Here is a 15,793-nt window from a genome sequence, read left to right as displayed (position 1 = left end):
GCCTTAGATACTATACAAGGCAGACATTTTAAAATGTCTTCATTCTACACTCAGTTTAGTATTCTCTATTAAAAAATACTAATAGGACACCAAAAAAAAGGTCTGGTGGAAGGAAAGCTGGGAGTTTCCCCTCCTTCCATAAGCAAAGCCTATGTTACAACTGTGGCAGCAAGAAACGTTGGTCTGTAAGGTGATGATTAAACAATCAACACTCAGATAAAGCTGTAGCTGTCCTGTCTGTGGAACTGCTTGAAAAGCAAATCTCCATAAGGAAGTCTAGATATTTCAGATTCACTTGTTCCATAATCTTGGACCAGAAATAGGACAAGCCAAAAGAGATAATGGAAAGATTAGAATAAAATTGTTTGTCCTAAAATGCACTGATGCATTCCTGCCAAAATTCTTTTACAGCTTTAAAGGACTTGAATGGTATCCAATACCTTTACTTGATCAAAGCTTTAGAGTATCCTCTTCCTTACTGAGAGCTCCAAACCAGGTGGGTTTAACAGCAGAGAGTGCAGGCTGAGAAACCACAGATAACAGCAGGAGAATTGCTGTCACCTACTCTGAACTTTTCCACGAACAAAATGAATTTCTGCTTTGAGTCACAGAATGGTTTGGGTTAGAAGGGATCTTAAAGATCATCTAATTCCAACCCCACTGCCATGGGCAGGGACACCTTTTTATTGGTTTTCTTGAATTAAAAGTCTACTTTTAATAGCTACTCAGTAAATTCCTCTGTTTCCAACTCAATGTAGTATTCAAAGTTTGTACATTTGAAAAACCAATACTTACAGCTAATGAATATTCTACTCTAATAATGCAGCATTCTTAGTATTGTCAAATTACTTTCCTGCTCTTCAGTGTGCTCTGGGCAGAAGACACAATTGGAAACTGATTTCTTCTAACAATTTAATACTTAATTGTGAGCTCAATGATTCATTTGTAGGTTAGTCATAGCTGTGTAACAGCACAAACTTCTCTTAAAAATAAAACACACTTTACCTCTCTCTGAGGCTTTAAAGTCATGACTTCGGTAGGTTAACCAAAGTTGTGTCTGCAGTCTGGACACCTTGGTTACTCAACTCAGTGACACTGTCTGCAAATGCAGGTTGTTGGTATTCAGGTCATCAGTCTTAACATTTGTTTATTTTTGTTGGTCTGACACCAGAAAATTTCAAATTCAAGTGATGAGATTAATGCAATTCCTGGCTGGAGCATGCATGACTTTTTACATACAGCTGAGAATAAAAAAAAAATAATCAATTTTGTGATGATGGAGCTGGATGCCCCTTTCACAGAGCCTGTGATTGCAATATATTCCTCTGACAGGAAAATGTTAAACAACTCTTTGGTTTTATAGAATCAGCTTTACAATATAGAAAGTAAAGAGACAAAAATCGTGCCAGTCTCTCCACAGTTGACACTGCATGGCTGTCTGACAGTGAAGTTACAAGCAAATTTCACTTTCATCAGTTACAGCTATAGAAAAAAAAAAGCTATAAATCTGAATATGAGACAAAATGAATGAAGCACACTCTATGAAACTTTCAGGAATAAGTAGTATTTGGTTTTTCAGTGCATTTCACCCAAAAGTCTCTGTTCACAATTTCAGTTTTTAGAATACCTTATTTTTATTCTACATGGCAAATAACCTTCCAGATGTAAGTCAAACATGCATATTAAACACTTTAAGCAATCAGTATGTCTCTAAAGCCAAATCATTTCCACACTGATCTGCCTTACTGTACTCCATTTAAGGTTGGTAGGATAAACTGCACTGATTTCATTTCCCTTTTAGGAAGCTATCCTCATAATCCTGCTTTACAAGAAGAAAAAAAACTAGGGCTCAAAGGCAGCTTCAACTTAAAAGTTACTAACTAATTCTACTTTCTAAGAGGTTTGGATTATTTCAGTTCTCAAAAATAAAAAGATGTTGTCCAGCAGCTCAAAGTAGGTGCATCCTCCAAAATCAATGTTCTCCTTTACCTCCACAGACCTTTGTTCTTATCAGATTTATGGGGTCTTAGGGATAACTTTGTAAAGCAGCAGCAAAAGAACTTGAAACATTCTCTACACTACACTGAACTTGCCCTGTTATTTGTGCTGTGCTCAGGGCTCTTCACCTCCACCAGAAGAGTGGAACTGACAGCCACTCAACAGTCTGAGTGGCTGCAGATGTGCTGCCAGGAATGTAAAAGCCTTCTTTTCACCTGATGTGACACAGTGCTCTCTTTGCTTAGATGCTGCAGCACAGGAGGAAATGTGGTATTAAGTTACTTCTTTAACCAATCTCCCCATTTCTTTACTGTTAAGAAGTGGCAATGTCCATATGTTTTGTAGAAAGGAACAATATGGAGCATGCCCAGCTCTTCAATTAGAAACCAAGAATTTCAATCTGAAACACAGATCTTTAGGGTTAACTCCCTGCAGTCTTAAAAGAGCATCATTTACTGAGAACACAGAGGGGAAAAAAAATAAATCAAGGTCATGTATCTTCCCATAAATCTAGTGCAGTCTGGTACACAACAGGAGGTTAGACAGCAGAAAAATCCGAAGTTTAAAATAATTTGCAGTCACCCCCCGGGCAGCCAAACACAACTGCCACCAGAGCATTCCCCCGAGGCAATAACTGACACACAGAGCCTGCCCTGGGCAGGCAGCACACAGTGAGACACTTCTACATTTCTGAACCAAAGAAGCAGTTGAAAGAAAAAAATACATCAAGACGGCATTGTAATCTGATGCCTCGATTCCAAAATCACAGCACAAGTCACATCCTCTGCTTAACCAAACAGCCGATGACTTCTTCAGAATTCTCACAACATTAATGCAAACTCACAGCTCTCAGCATTTACATGATCCGCACTCAAGTGCACACTTTGAGTTCTCTTTGCTTTTAGAGGAGAGGGAGAAGGAAGGACATGAAAGTCTTTGACATTTTTAGTGCTGTTTAAAGCACAAGCTTTATTCTATGCTGTTCTGTGTCATTCTTCCCCTACAGGATGGGAAGCAATGCTACACAAACAAACACTATTATTTTATTTAGAAACAGAATTCAAACCTATATGAAAATTAGATATTAACATACTTCTAAAATGCTATGAATAAGCACATTTTAAGAATAACTTTGCTAAACAGCCTTGTGTATTTAAAACTTGGTTTTCAATACCTGAATGACCTGAGGAATACAGTAACAGGTCTGTCACCTGTTAGACTATATATCATATACAGTTCTCTATTCCTCCCAATTGCTGGAGAAATATGCAAATTAAGTAGTTAGATACCTCTAAGAAGCCTGTTCTTTGTTTCAGCATCAGCTTTAAAAAATCAAAGGTAATTTATCTTTTAAAAAAACTCTGATAATACAAAAATAATTGTATTTTATTTTCACGACTACTTCAGATCACCAGTTTTCCACTGTGGTGAACTAAACTCAGTACTGTTTAAAGACTAGATTTCTTCTTGGTTGAAAAAGACTGGACTCTTCTTATTAAATACTTACTCAAGAAGCACAATCAGAAAAACCTCCAGTTACCAGATTTACATATATGTTTTAGCCAACCTCTGCCAAGAACAGTTACTGGGAATTCAGGGTATACACGAAACCTTGAATACTTGAGGGCCACTAATTCTCCATCACTGTCTACATAGTTTAACCTAAGGAGTTACTCTAGGTTCAAATATCTTTCTACATATTTTGTCTAATTGTCAAATGGATTAAAAATAAATTCACACCAATTTGAAGACTTGTAAAAGAAAATGTACATTCAACTCTCTGTACATATCGTCTCACATACAGGATCTCTACTGCTTTATTTGTCAGATTTCCACACCCAACTTAGATGAGAAGTGCAACTTACTACATGTTTGAAAACTAAATTAACTGGACACAGACAAAACAGTCTAATGAGAAAATGCCTTTAATAAACACATTTCCAAGTATGTGTAAGAGTAAATACATTCTTTCTGTAGTTATACATGCTCAATTCAACTGAACTGAGTCCAGAATAAACAGAAACTACAGACAAACAAAACAAAACAAACAACAACAAAAATACAACCCCCCCAACCAAACAAACAAAAAACAAACAAACAAATAAAAACAAACCAAAAACCAACCCACAAAACCGAGCACACAATTAAGCTACAAGTTAATACACTGTAGTATTGACTTACTACTTATTATTGTCCAAGCATTCACTATGTAAAGCAAACTTTCAATAACTGAACAACATGAATCATAATAAGCATGCCTAAATTGTATTAAAAATTCTCAATATGCATAATTTATTACAAAAAGTGACTTTTAAAACTTGAATTATTATTTTCAAATAAGAACCAAATATTTAAAGGAAATATCAGTACTAGAAATTGAAATTACATGTGCCAAATGCACAGAATTGTTCACACAACTGCTTTTACCTCAATAAAACTGAACTCCAAATGTATTTTACATTTTAAGTCAGTTTTTAAATTACTAATGTAAAACAAATGTCTCTAGTGAAGACTATACAACAATCTAGACTAGCCTAGGAGTCAGTAGAAAGACAACTTACTACTGAATTTTGTAATATTAGAACTGCTTATTAAGATGCTGTTGAATGTTATTTTTTGGGGGGAAAGAAAATAAATTCTTAAACATCAGAAATGTAAAATAATTAACAGAAGGAAAAAAAAAATCACCAAAAATTACAAACATAACCACACCCAAATATCAAGCTTCTTACAAAATTTTTTAACAAGGAATACAGGGCTGCAATCTAATTCCCTTCTATGCAGAGACACAGAAATACAGTTACAAGGGAAAAGAAATACTGAACATCCCAATCCACCCATTTTCTTGTCCAGCACACAGTGTCACAACTGAAAACACCAAACAAACAGCAATTCCAGAAAAAGAGTATTTTGCTATTGTTGTTGAATTCTGGGAAAAAACAAACAAACAAACAAACAAACAAAAACACCCACACAAAAAACCCAACATTAAAAATCAAAACAAGTGAGCACTAGGCACTAGACATTAACTTCAGGAAATAAGTTGTGGAGGGGGAAAAAAAATAAATCTTTGTTCAGGGAAGTATTTATCATCATAAAATGCTTAGCGACAGCACACAGTCTGGGTACTTCCACAAGAGAAAACTGTCACAAAGGAAGTCTCATCTATTTCATAATCACCTTAAAACAGTAAAAATACAGTATTTCTGAAGAAAGAATTTGCTTCTCCTTTCCTTTGAATGCTTGCTCCTCCCAGCACGCCACCACAAATTTAGAGACAGCAAAGTGGACATTACCAAAGTTAAACTTTGATTTGCCAACACTAAATACTGGCCCAGTCGGGATCAGCTCCGTGATTCACCTCAAAACTCCACAAAACCTTGTGTCACAGTCAGACACAACACTGAGACAGCAGCAGGTAGCCAAGATGAGAGAGAAGTGTTAGATCCAAGTGTCACGATAGGATTTGACCAGGAAGATCTCAAAGCAGACTCTCCCTTCAGGTAAGACAGAAAAAACTATCAGAAATTAGACTTTCCCATTACAAAAGCAGTCCAAGTCATAACTCTTCAATTCCATTTAGCAGATTTCCTTCTGTGACACGGGCACCTCAATAGTTGCAACAAACCATGCAAGTAACAGCTGTGGTTGCAACCAATATATCCAGTTGGTCACTCTTTACTTAGTGATTTAGACGCTGAAGAACAGGTAACATTCCTACAAGTCTTCTTTCCAAGGTTAAATGACAGTATCCCTGTGAAATCCAAATGATCTACAATCAAGCAAACCAGAAACCTAAACCTTGGAGAAGCAATGATTGTCCTGAACTCTGTGTTTGAGTCTTTGAGTCTTCATTTTCTTTTTTATTTGGAAGAATTGGGAGAAGCTCTTAACCTCGACCACAGGAAAAACATAGCAATCAAACCAGATTAGTTATGAATTTTGGGGATTAGCAAATAAGAACAATCACAGAACAGAGAAAATAACCCAAAAAGTAGGCCAAACTATACAAAATACCTACACTGAAAAACGTTAGTATTTTGAGATGCATACAAGTGATAAGTTTAATCTAGTGTTAACAAACAATTAACACACACTTAAAGAGAAGTTTGCAATCCTCACAGGTCCCTCCTGAAAAGTTACTCAGCAGAAAGATTTACAATCACATGAATAAACTCAGAAGTTACTAATCTTTGACTATCTGTAACTATTTCATAAAACTAATACAGATTACATGTACTCAAATATATGCATAATAAAAACTTATTTGAATCCCACCTCGAGGTTTGCACCTTAGTAAACTCATTTAATTTTTAAGCATTCTTTTTTTCATAGCTAGTAACATCATTAACCATTAAAGGAATTCCAGTTAAATACTGCTTCATACAAATGCAATATAGCTATTTTACTGGTTTTCAAGAAGACATTATTCAAATAATCACCACTACTTCCTGCATATTGGGGAAAACAAAAATCCAGCAATTTTTTGGTAGAGTATTTGTCTGCTGGATAGTCTTCTAAGAGGATTCTGTCATGCTGTACTTACTATCAGGTAACCAAACAACTAACATGGGATCATAACTACTACTGAACAAATAATCTAAACTACCAAGTTTTTCTGATTGCTTGACATTTATTATAACTTAATAAAAATTAAGATTATTTATGGTTACGTAACATGCTTACATAATTCACAGATTCTGGTATACACAGAAATAACTCACCCTACAAGTCTAAGTGTATCACACACTTGCTGGGAACACAAAACAAACACCACCCTCATCCCCGGAAACAAAACCAACTGTGGTTAAAAAAAAAAATCAAAACAAAACCAAACTCAGAAAAGCAGACAAAAGAAAGGTCTACGCAAGTCTAAATGCATTCCCCTTAAGCATATAGAGTTTTCATTTTCTGAACAGACTAAATAGCCTGTACCATAAATAGTTTCACTTAAAAATGAGTGCAGCTTACATAAGCATGAGGCACTCAACCATTTTTACTGATGGCAATACAACCAACAGTGGCAAAAAAGTAGTACATTAAACATGCTCAGTTCAGCAAATAGCATTCAGGAAGCAATTCAAAGTATAAGTAGCCTTTACTCTAAGGTTAACTAACTAAGGCTAGTAACAAAGCTTAAACTCAAATATTCCATGAATGGACAAGTGGATACAGTAGTCCAATGACTATGCTCAGGAAAAGTTATTCAGAATAGCCCCAAAGTAGAAATTTGCCATGCTCATGAGGGCACAATTCGTCCCATAAGACAAATTCGTATTTCTGGAATCTGTGTTTTAGCACATAATCAAAACATAAGAACAAAAGATACCAAAATGTCAGTGTCATAACTACTTTCTTCCCGCCTGAATCAAAGACTATAAATCAGATAGAAACACTTAAACCTTTTGCGCTTTTTTTCCTCTTCTTCTAGCACTCTAAGTACTTATGAAAGCCTTACTTTTCAAAACTTCCAAAACCAAGAGACATTAAGAGAATTCTTTAGACTTCTTTACAGAAAGATGGGCCAAACAATGATCTACAGGGTAGATTTTAACAAGACTCGAAGGGGGCAAAACAGATAAGGAGTGCTTGGTTTTGTGGGAGTTTTTTTTATACTCAATTCACAGAAGACAGTCAAACTTCTGATGCTGTCCTGTCAGCTCCCTGACACCACTTCCCTTTCATCTTGTTCTAGAGCCATTAAGTCTAGGAACTGCAATCCCCACAGGGACAGATGGCTTCAGTAAGCAATACAAAACTTCTTCCACCTCCCCCAACCACCAGAAGAGTGAGCAGAATTTTCTTTTTCAGGAGATATGGATTCCTTAAGAGAAGTAGGAGCTCTTCCTTCATCTTTGCTGAGTTTCCAGGAGGGGAATCTTCCATCAGACAGAAGACACCAGTCCACTAACAGTCAGTAACAGATGTATATGAGAACAAACTGCACTGGGACTTCTGAAGACAAAACCCTAGAACTGAACTGCACAGATAAGAACCAAACAGAACAAGCCTCCATGCCCTGATCACATCTTGGGTAACATATGCTCTTAGGAGATGTGTCATGAATTTTTGCTACAACTTTTACAGAAAGATGTCTCAGTTAAAGAAAAGCAGCTTTCAAGTGTCTGGTGTTCCTCCAGAAATAGAAGTACTGTTTATCACAGTACCAGGAACGTCTGTGTTGTTGGTACTAGTGCCTTGCTGAGTAACAACAACAAGGATCAGTGAAGATGCCTCAATGTCCACATTACTATAGAAACATGTCATCCAGCTGATGGAACTAAAACCATCAAGACCTGCTGTACAGAGTTGCTGAGAGGACTCTTTCTTGTCTCTGGAAATCTTAAAGTTGTCCTGTACAGTAGCCACAGATTCATCTCCCTCTCACAGACCACTTACTGTCAGATAAAGGAACTATTTCAACGCTTTGGTGATTTTTTTTTTTACTCTTTTTCTCTCTCTAATTTTTTTACTTTTTTTCTTTTTTAAATACAGTAGATCATCATTTCTAAAGACAGAGCAAAATAGCTGATCTTACTTAGGTCTCTCTTAGGCCTAAGGGTACCTTCAGCCTCATTTACCTCAACTCCCAAATCTTGAAAAGGATTGGCAGGTAGAACATTTACTTGACTTGGAACTTTCTTTAAAGGAAAAGCAGCATTTACTGTATTTAGAGACATGGCTTCAGAAGCAAAGAGGCAAATTTCATTTAAGAGGGTCTACATTCTGCCATTTATAAACTTATAAAATTCAATTGCAATAGATATGATAGAAACTGCTTTCTTTGTCTGGCCTCTCTTACTTTAAGCTGGATATTCCAAGAAAACAATAATAAAAGAATATATTTGTTACAGGAACTGTTAATAAACTCACATTGACACAGAAGGAAGCTGAATGTGAACAGGGATAATTATCTCACTGTCACTGCCTGCTACTGAACCCAGTACATGGGTATCGAAGGCCAACATCTCCAGTCCAGAGTCAAGACAAAGTACAGAACTGCAAACATTTCTGAACAATTACTCAAAAAATTTCTAAACTCACAACCCATGAAGCACTTTCAGACCAACAATGAGATTAATTTTTGAAACACCTGTGTAAGCCACTGATGTTCATGAAGAAGGAACAGCATGCAAACTTTTATAACCGTGTTTTCAGGATGTTGCCCAAACAGCGGGAGATGAAGCACAGACAGACTAAAATAACTGCGACCCCATGCTGCCCATTTGAAATTTAATGAGTTGCAAAACCCACCATAATGTACAAAATCAAATTGTATTTTAAAAATGACATTTTTGTCAGTGCATAATCTTATGCACTTTGTTCTTACAATCTCATATAAGCATTCCCAGTCCAGCTGCAACACTTACTCAGTGATTACTGAAGTCACATTTGCACACCACCAGATCACCCAGCAACTAAAACTTGATTTTTACCAGGAAAAGACAAACTGGTATTTCAGCAGAATACCCAGAAAATAACAAAAAGTTTTTAACACCTTCAAGTCAGCAGTGGGAAGAAAGATGATATTTGATGTAACACTTGCTAGCAGAAATTTATCCTATTAACATTTTTTTTGAGCAAGTATGAAGCAACAGAGTGAAATTATACCAAATTAATACTTTGCCTTACCTAGACACATCATTTCTGATCCAACATTTAGCAGGATTATTGTGAGAATTACTATTCCATCAAGATAATCTTAAGAATTTCAGGAAAAAAGGTAAATACACTTCAAGGCAATGCTCTGAAGAAGACCTAGTGTCTGGCTTACGGTTTCTGCAAGCTGATCTTCAAGAACATCAGCATGAAAACCAAGTTCTACATTTCTTTCATAACTTGCACAACACCTAGGTAAAAAAAAAAAACCAAACAACCACCTCCTATTTATCAAGTATTACTAGTCCTATGCCCAATGCCAAAAAAACAAAGAACAAAACAAATCCACAACTCTTTCAAGTGCTAGGAAAAAAATGTCCACATTTTAAGTCAAGCCAAAGTATACCAACTCCCCAAAGAACAAAAAGAATTATACTTGAGGATTTATATCAGTGTAACAAATGACACACATAGAACAAACCAAGCCTTTCCCCAGCCATTGTCCACTGAAGCTGTGACATTGTAAACCAGTAAGAATTGTTCAAATAGATGAGTCTTTGGGGCAAATCACCTTAGAATATAACCAAGCAAGGGAAAAATAAAAGCTTAAAGCTGCAACAAGATTAAAATACTAGCACTGCTACCAAATCTGATAAGAAACAGTCAACACTGAATAGAATTTAGAAAATCATTCAAGATTTTTCTGCCACAACATCCAAGACAAATATTGATAGTAACAGATTTTTTTCCTAAAAATTCCATTTGTTCTTAGATGAACCGTGATTTCACAGAAATTGATCCGCTTTTCAAGTTAATACACACTTCAGTGGATATGCAATTTCATTTGAAAGCAAGTTTTTCATTATGAATGTGGAACACAACTGATTGAATGCAACCTGCTGAAAAGTGTTTTTAAGAAAACACCCTCAATGAGCCCCCAGCAAGTCCACAAGCAGACAGAAAAACATCTGTATTTCAGCTGTGACAGCCAGGTTACTGAACACCACTGTAGCAGAATGACCTCTCTCTATGTAGTCTGTGACTTTTCTGTTTGCTTACAAAGCCCCCTGTTTTAAACAACTCTCTGAAAAGAGCAAAAGTAGAAGTAATTTTCCTTACAATACAGTTAGATTAGGATAAAACCTGATAATTCATTGAAGATGCCTTTATAATACAGCTACTTTGAATTCAGACCCTGAATACAATGAAACCACCTGAAATTCAAGAACTAATGCTTCTTGAGAACACAAAGCTGTATATAATCTTAAGAGAGGTGGCATTTTTCCCTTTAGTGTTATGCTGGCTATTGTGAAACAACACTTGAAAAGAGAGAAACATTCGATGTAGTAATCAATGGGGTGTAAGAATATTGAAATGTTAGTTCTACTCTGACATTAAACTGAGACACGCAGACAGTATGATCTATCTAGTATAATTAATCTTCAAAAAGAGATAAAGAACAAGAAAAATGTTAAGCAGTGATAACTCACTGCACAACCTGAGCTGTATGGTTTATTAGTAACACTGTGGCTTTTATATACTGAATTTTGTGAGATGTATTTCAGCTTTTCATGTTGATAAAAAAAGCCTCAGTGATGTTTCTTCTGGAAGTTGTGCACATGAGTCTCCTGGATACTAAAATCACAGTGCACTGACTGACACAGCACAGAAGTTGTTGACCAACTCTCCATCTCACACAGGATGAGAGATACTCAGTACCAGAGAACCAACTACACTGTCAGGTTGAACTCACATCATCTGTCTGAAGCTGGAGAGATGTATCTGCTAAGTACTACCAGCACATTCATAATGTGAAAGCCTTTCAAAGGACAACTTTGACTGACACTTCCAGGTTTGGCAGAGTTCAAGAACCTATTCCAGCAATGTTTTCAACCAACACCTTCAACATTTGCATACACGAGTCTAAACAAGTATTTCAAAACTCTCATCTTTCCATTTAGGAAGAATGCTTCTCACATGGGAACTGGTACCACGACATGACCACACATTTAATCTCAACAAAATGATTCTTGGTCTTTCAGGAGAACAAGACAGTCAATGTCACCCCTCAGACAATATTTTACTCTACTGTGCCCATACATAAATAGCAGTCTGCAGAAAATTTGTATTATCTACATAGCTGAAGAAAAGCTTCAACCTGCAAGAAAAAAGACAAAACCAGAAAAGTTTGTCAGGGATTTGAAAGCAAATCTGTACTACTGTACTATGCAGCACCAACACTTTTCAGTTTGGCTTTATTTTTCTGTTTGAGTAAGGGCAGCAACATGGACAGGAAAAAATATTGCAAACCCACAAGCCACAGATATTTCTACTGTGTAATTTAAAACACTTGCAGTCAAAAGTAGTCCAAAAGGTGCTTATGAAACTGTTTCAGGCTTTGTATGAACTGTCTCTTAATTTCACACTCCATTTGTCACTTGCCTTTTAACCATGAACATACCATGTAACAAAAGTGATTCCTGTACTTGCACTTTAGTTGACCTTCTGTGTGCACACACAGGTACAAACACACCAGGCACTGCTCCTACTTCAGCTCCCAGTAGTGGGAACAGCAGCATCATACAGATGCTCCTGGAGCAAAATGTGTCATACCATAGTTCAGGTGGATGACTAAGCACACAAGACAGACTTGACATTACCCAAAATTTACTAGATTTGATCATTTACTCAATGTTTCAATCACCTCAAAAATACCTTTGGTGTCAAAGAAGTAAATCAAAGGCTTTTGCTTGTGTTGTTAATGATCTTGCTGAAACACTGCAGCTGTGGAAGTAAAAATGTGAGCTATCATCCCACATGGAGATACAGCTCTTTGAAAAACAACTCAATAAAACATCTGAGTTTCCTATACTTCAGTACACAACTCTTGCCCTAACCAAGAATACTTTTGCAGGTCATACTTTGAGGCTACTTATGCTATTTAAAAATACATACAAAATGAATCATCACAGGTTTGAAGTCAGGAGAAAGCGACTACAGAACAGTGCAAACAAAAACTGAACTTCATTTCATTGCTACACAATTTTTGAGAGGGGACAGAAGGAGACAAGCTACTATGGGATAACCTTAAGAAACACATTAATGTATTCTCTTGGATGACTTCAAAGGAATCCTTTTCCATTAGGATTACTCTTTACTCTGCAACTCAACTGACAGACATCAGCACAGACATATCACCAAAGCTGAGTGGAAAAGACACGTTTTCACCACATCTATTCAAGTTCCCTTGTCTTCCTCAAGATGACAACTAATGGAAGGAAAAAGGAACCTCAGTGAGATCCAGGAAAGAACAAGAATGGCCACAGATCTCACAATACTCTCTTTACATTTATCTGCAATCACTTATAGCAAAGGTTATGACCCAAGCCAGATGAAAATACATCACAAAAGTATAAAATCATAGCAAGAATTCCTCACACTTATTCAACTCACTGCATCTAAACCAAAATATGTAACATTAAAGGTAGACCTAAATGCTGACCTTATTATCCTTTAATAAAGTGTGTAAAATTTGACACCTTGGTAGTTTTATGAACTGAGACAGTCCATATATACATTAACACAGGTTGTTATGGCATTCTTCAGATTGCTGCTATCAACAGACACCATTCACAACATAGGACAAAGGGCAAGCTTTAACAAATGTTGTGAAACACTTTATTTTTAAAAATCCTGTTCCTCTCTCTCTACAAAGAGGAAATGAATTTAACATTTCTTCTTTTTAAAAGAAATATGTTAACTGAAAATATACTTGCAGAGAGGTAGAATAAAGTATTGCTTTTCTCACAGATCTGGAAAACAAAATTAAAGTTACCAGAACAGTGACTGGCCTTTGACCACAGAAGCTTTACCTGTAACTTTTAAGAGTTCTGTTAGACAGAGGGCTCTGAAAACAGAAATGGTCAAGTGGACCTGCCACAGAACATGAGCCCATAAAGAAATACTACTCAACTCTGTCACAGCAAACACCTGCACTAAAAATAACAGACACATATCAATACATCAGCAGGATGGGTTGACCTGACCACTCTCAGTATTTACTTAGAACACAATAAGAGGGGAAAAGGAAAAGCTACTCTGTAACATCGAGCTTAAACATATTGAAATGTACTTATTATAAAAGCAACCACAAATAGCCTTTAGCCAATTTATTTAACTAATATTTACTGCACTCATTAGCTATAAAGGTATCAATAGACCACTAATAGCATCTTCAAATTGGTTACCACTGAGACCTTCCAAGACAGTTTAATGCATGTTTACCTGAACATAGTGTCTTGGTTTAAGTTTTCCCACTACTTTCCAAGTCTGCCTTATCTGAGCCACTCCGTTTTTTTGGAGGCAGGGCATCTCTACCAAACCCTGAAGTACTGTTACTCCCAAGCCACCAAAGCAATTGCCTTTCCTCTCCTTGTTTTCTCCTTGCTAAAGCAAGGGAAACAAGAGCCAATATCACGTTACAAGTCATGTCTGAACAAGGGGAAAGCACAGTGACTGCAGCCAAATGTTAACACTGAGCAGTATCAATCCCTAAATACAAGGTGCATCCTTCCATCACATCCACCTATATTAGAAAAACAAACCAAAATGAAACCTGAGCTCGTTTTCCCCAGTGCCAATACAAACAAGTGATAAGATCTCAAACCCGACCCGAAGCCAAGACTCTGGACAGAGCAAAACCGAGGCCTCGCTACCTCTGGGGGCCTCTCTATCCCCGGAGCCAAGGCTCGGCAGCAGCATCATGCTGCTGCAGTCACGTCCGAGGGGCAGGGGCAGCCTTTACCTGTGAATCTACTTGCCTTTTATTAATTTATTTTTTTTTTAAAAACTGCAAGAGCAGCATCGGTGGCCCAGCAGACACCACGGGGGACACCCCGCACAGGAGGAATCCCCGGGCTCCAAAAACAAAGACCAAAGTTTTCCCTGCTCGGCGCTGCGTGGGAGTGCGGCAGCAAAACAGGAGCCAGGATCAACACGAGCCGCCTCCCGGCACCACACCCGGGCCCACGCAGGGCAGGACACCCCCCGCTCCCGGGGCTGGGAACACCTCCCGCTCCCGGGGCAGCTCCAGCCGCTCCCTCCCGGGCAGGAAGGGGACACGGCGACGCTCCCCGCCCGGCGGGACGGGGGGAGCGCGGGGTGTCCCCCTGAGCGCCCCTTCCCGACTCCCTGCCCACCCCCACAACCCCACCCGCTCCCTCACCGCCCCCCCCTCACCGTGCTGCGCGGGGGGCTCGGCTGCGGCTCCGGCGGCTGCATTCCCGCCCCTCGGCTGTGCCCCGGGGCCGCGGCGCAGGGTGCTCCCCGTTGCTCCTGAGGGGAGGGAAGGGGCGCCGGGAAGGGCCGGAGCAGGACGGAGCTCCCGGGACAGGGGTCCCGGCGCGCGCGGCCGGGCGGCGCTTCCGGGCTCGGGGCGGCGCGCGGGGGCCGCCGGGCGGGGGGCGGGGCCCCGGCTGCGCGAGCGGCCCTACGACACCGCGCGGCCCGCGCGCGCCGGGCGGATCCGCTCTCGCGAGACTTGGCGAGGGCGGGAGGAAGGGGCGGGGGAGGAGGAGGTTTGAACGAGTGGGGGCGTGGCCACGGCTAATGGGGCGTGGCCAGGGAAGGGGGCGGGGCCGGTGTGAGGGAGGGTTCGGGCTCCCGCGTTCCAGGTGTCTCCCGTTCCTGTGTTCCGGCATTCCCGAGCTCTGGTGTTCCCGGACTCCGAGATTCCCGGGCCCTGATATTCCTGGGTTCTGGGATCCCGGGCTCTAGGATTCCTGGGCTCTGGCGTTCCCGGGCTCTGAGATTCCCATGTTCTGGCATTCCCGCACGCTAGGATTCCCGGCATCTGGCATTCCCGCGCTCTGGCATTCCCGGGTTCTGGGATCTCGGGCTCAGTTTCCCGCATTCTGGCAATCCCGGGCTATAGGATTCCCGAGCTCTGGCATTCCCAGGCTCTGAGATTCCCATGTTCTGGCATTCCCACACTCTAGGATTCCCGGGCTCTGGCATTCCAGGTTTTGGGATCCCAGGCTCAATTTCCCGCATTCTGGCAATCCTGGGCTGTAGGATTCCAGGGCTCTGGTGTTCCCGGGCTCTGATATTCCCTTGTGTCCCCTCTGCAGCATCACACCGCGAGTTTTTCCTCAGCTCCTTTAAAACAAAGGTTTCCAGGAGCCGGCGGGACACAACG

At 39.5% G+C, this 15,793-nt stretch overlaps 1 protein-coding gene across 5 annotated transcripts in view; it reads right to left on the bottom strand.

Moving 5' to 3' along the window:
* The window catches only part of TAB3 (TGF-beta activated kinase 1 (MAP3K7) binding protein 3), a 42,836-nt gene extending 27,815 nt beyond the window's left edge, over window positions 1-15,021 (bottom strand). Inside the window, exon 1 of one of the 5 annotated variants that reach the window (XR_007905839.1) lies at window positions 14,836-15,017. The gene's annotated coding sequence lies outside the window, so the exon portion shown is untranslated. Of the gene's footprint in view, window positions 1-14,835 lie in introns of all 5 variants that reach the window. The other 4 variants (XM_051795071.1, XM_051795068.1, XM_051795070.1 and 1 more) reach the window with 4 other exon arrangements.
* Between the last annotated feature and the right edge of the window lie 772 nt (window positions 15,022-15,793).

The sequence above is a fragment of the Manacus candei genome, unplaced genomic scaffold, assembly GCF_025592945.1.
Source record: "Manacus candei isolate 608988 ecotype Guabito, Panama unplaced genomic scaffold, ASM2559294v1 h1tg000041l, whole genome shotgun sequence".
NCBI lineage: Eukaryota > Metazoa > Chordata > Aves > Passeriformes > Pipridae > Manacus > Manacus candei.
This window is presented reverse-complemented; position numbering and strand designations above follow the sequence as displayed.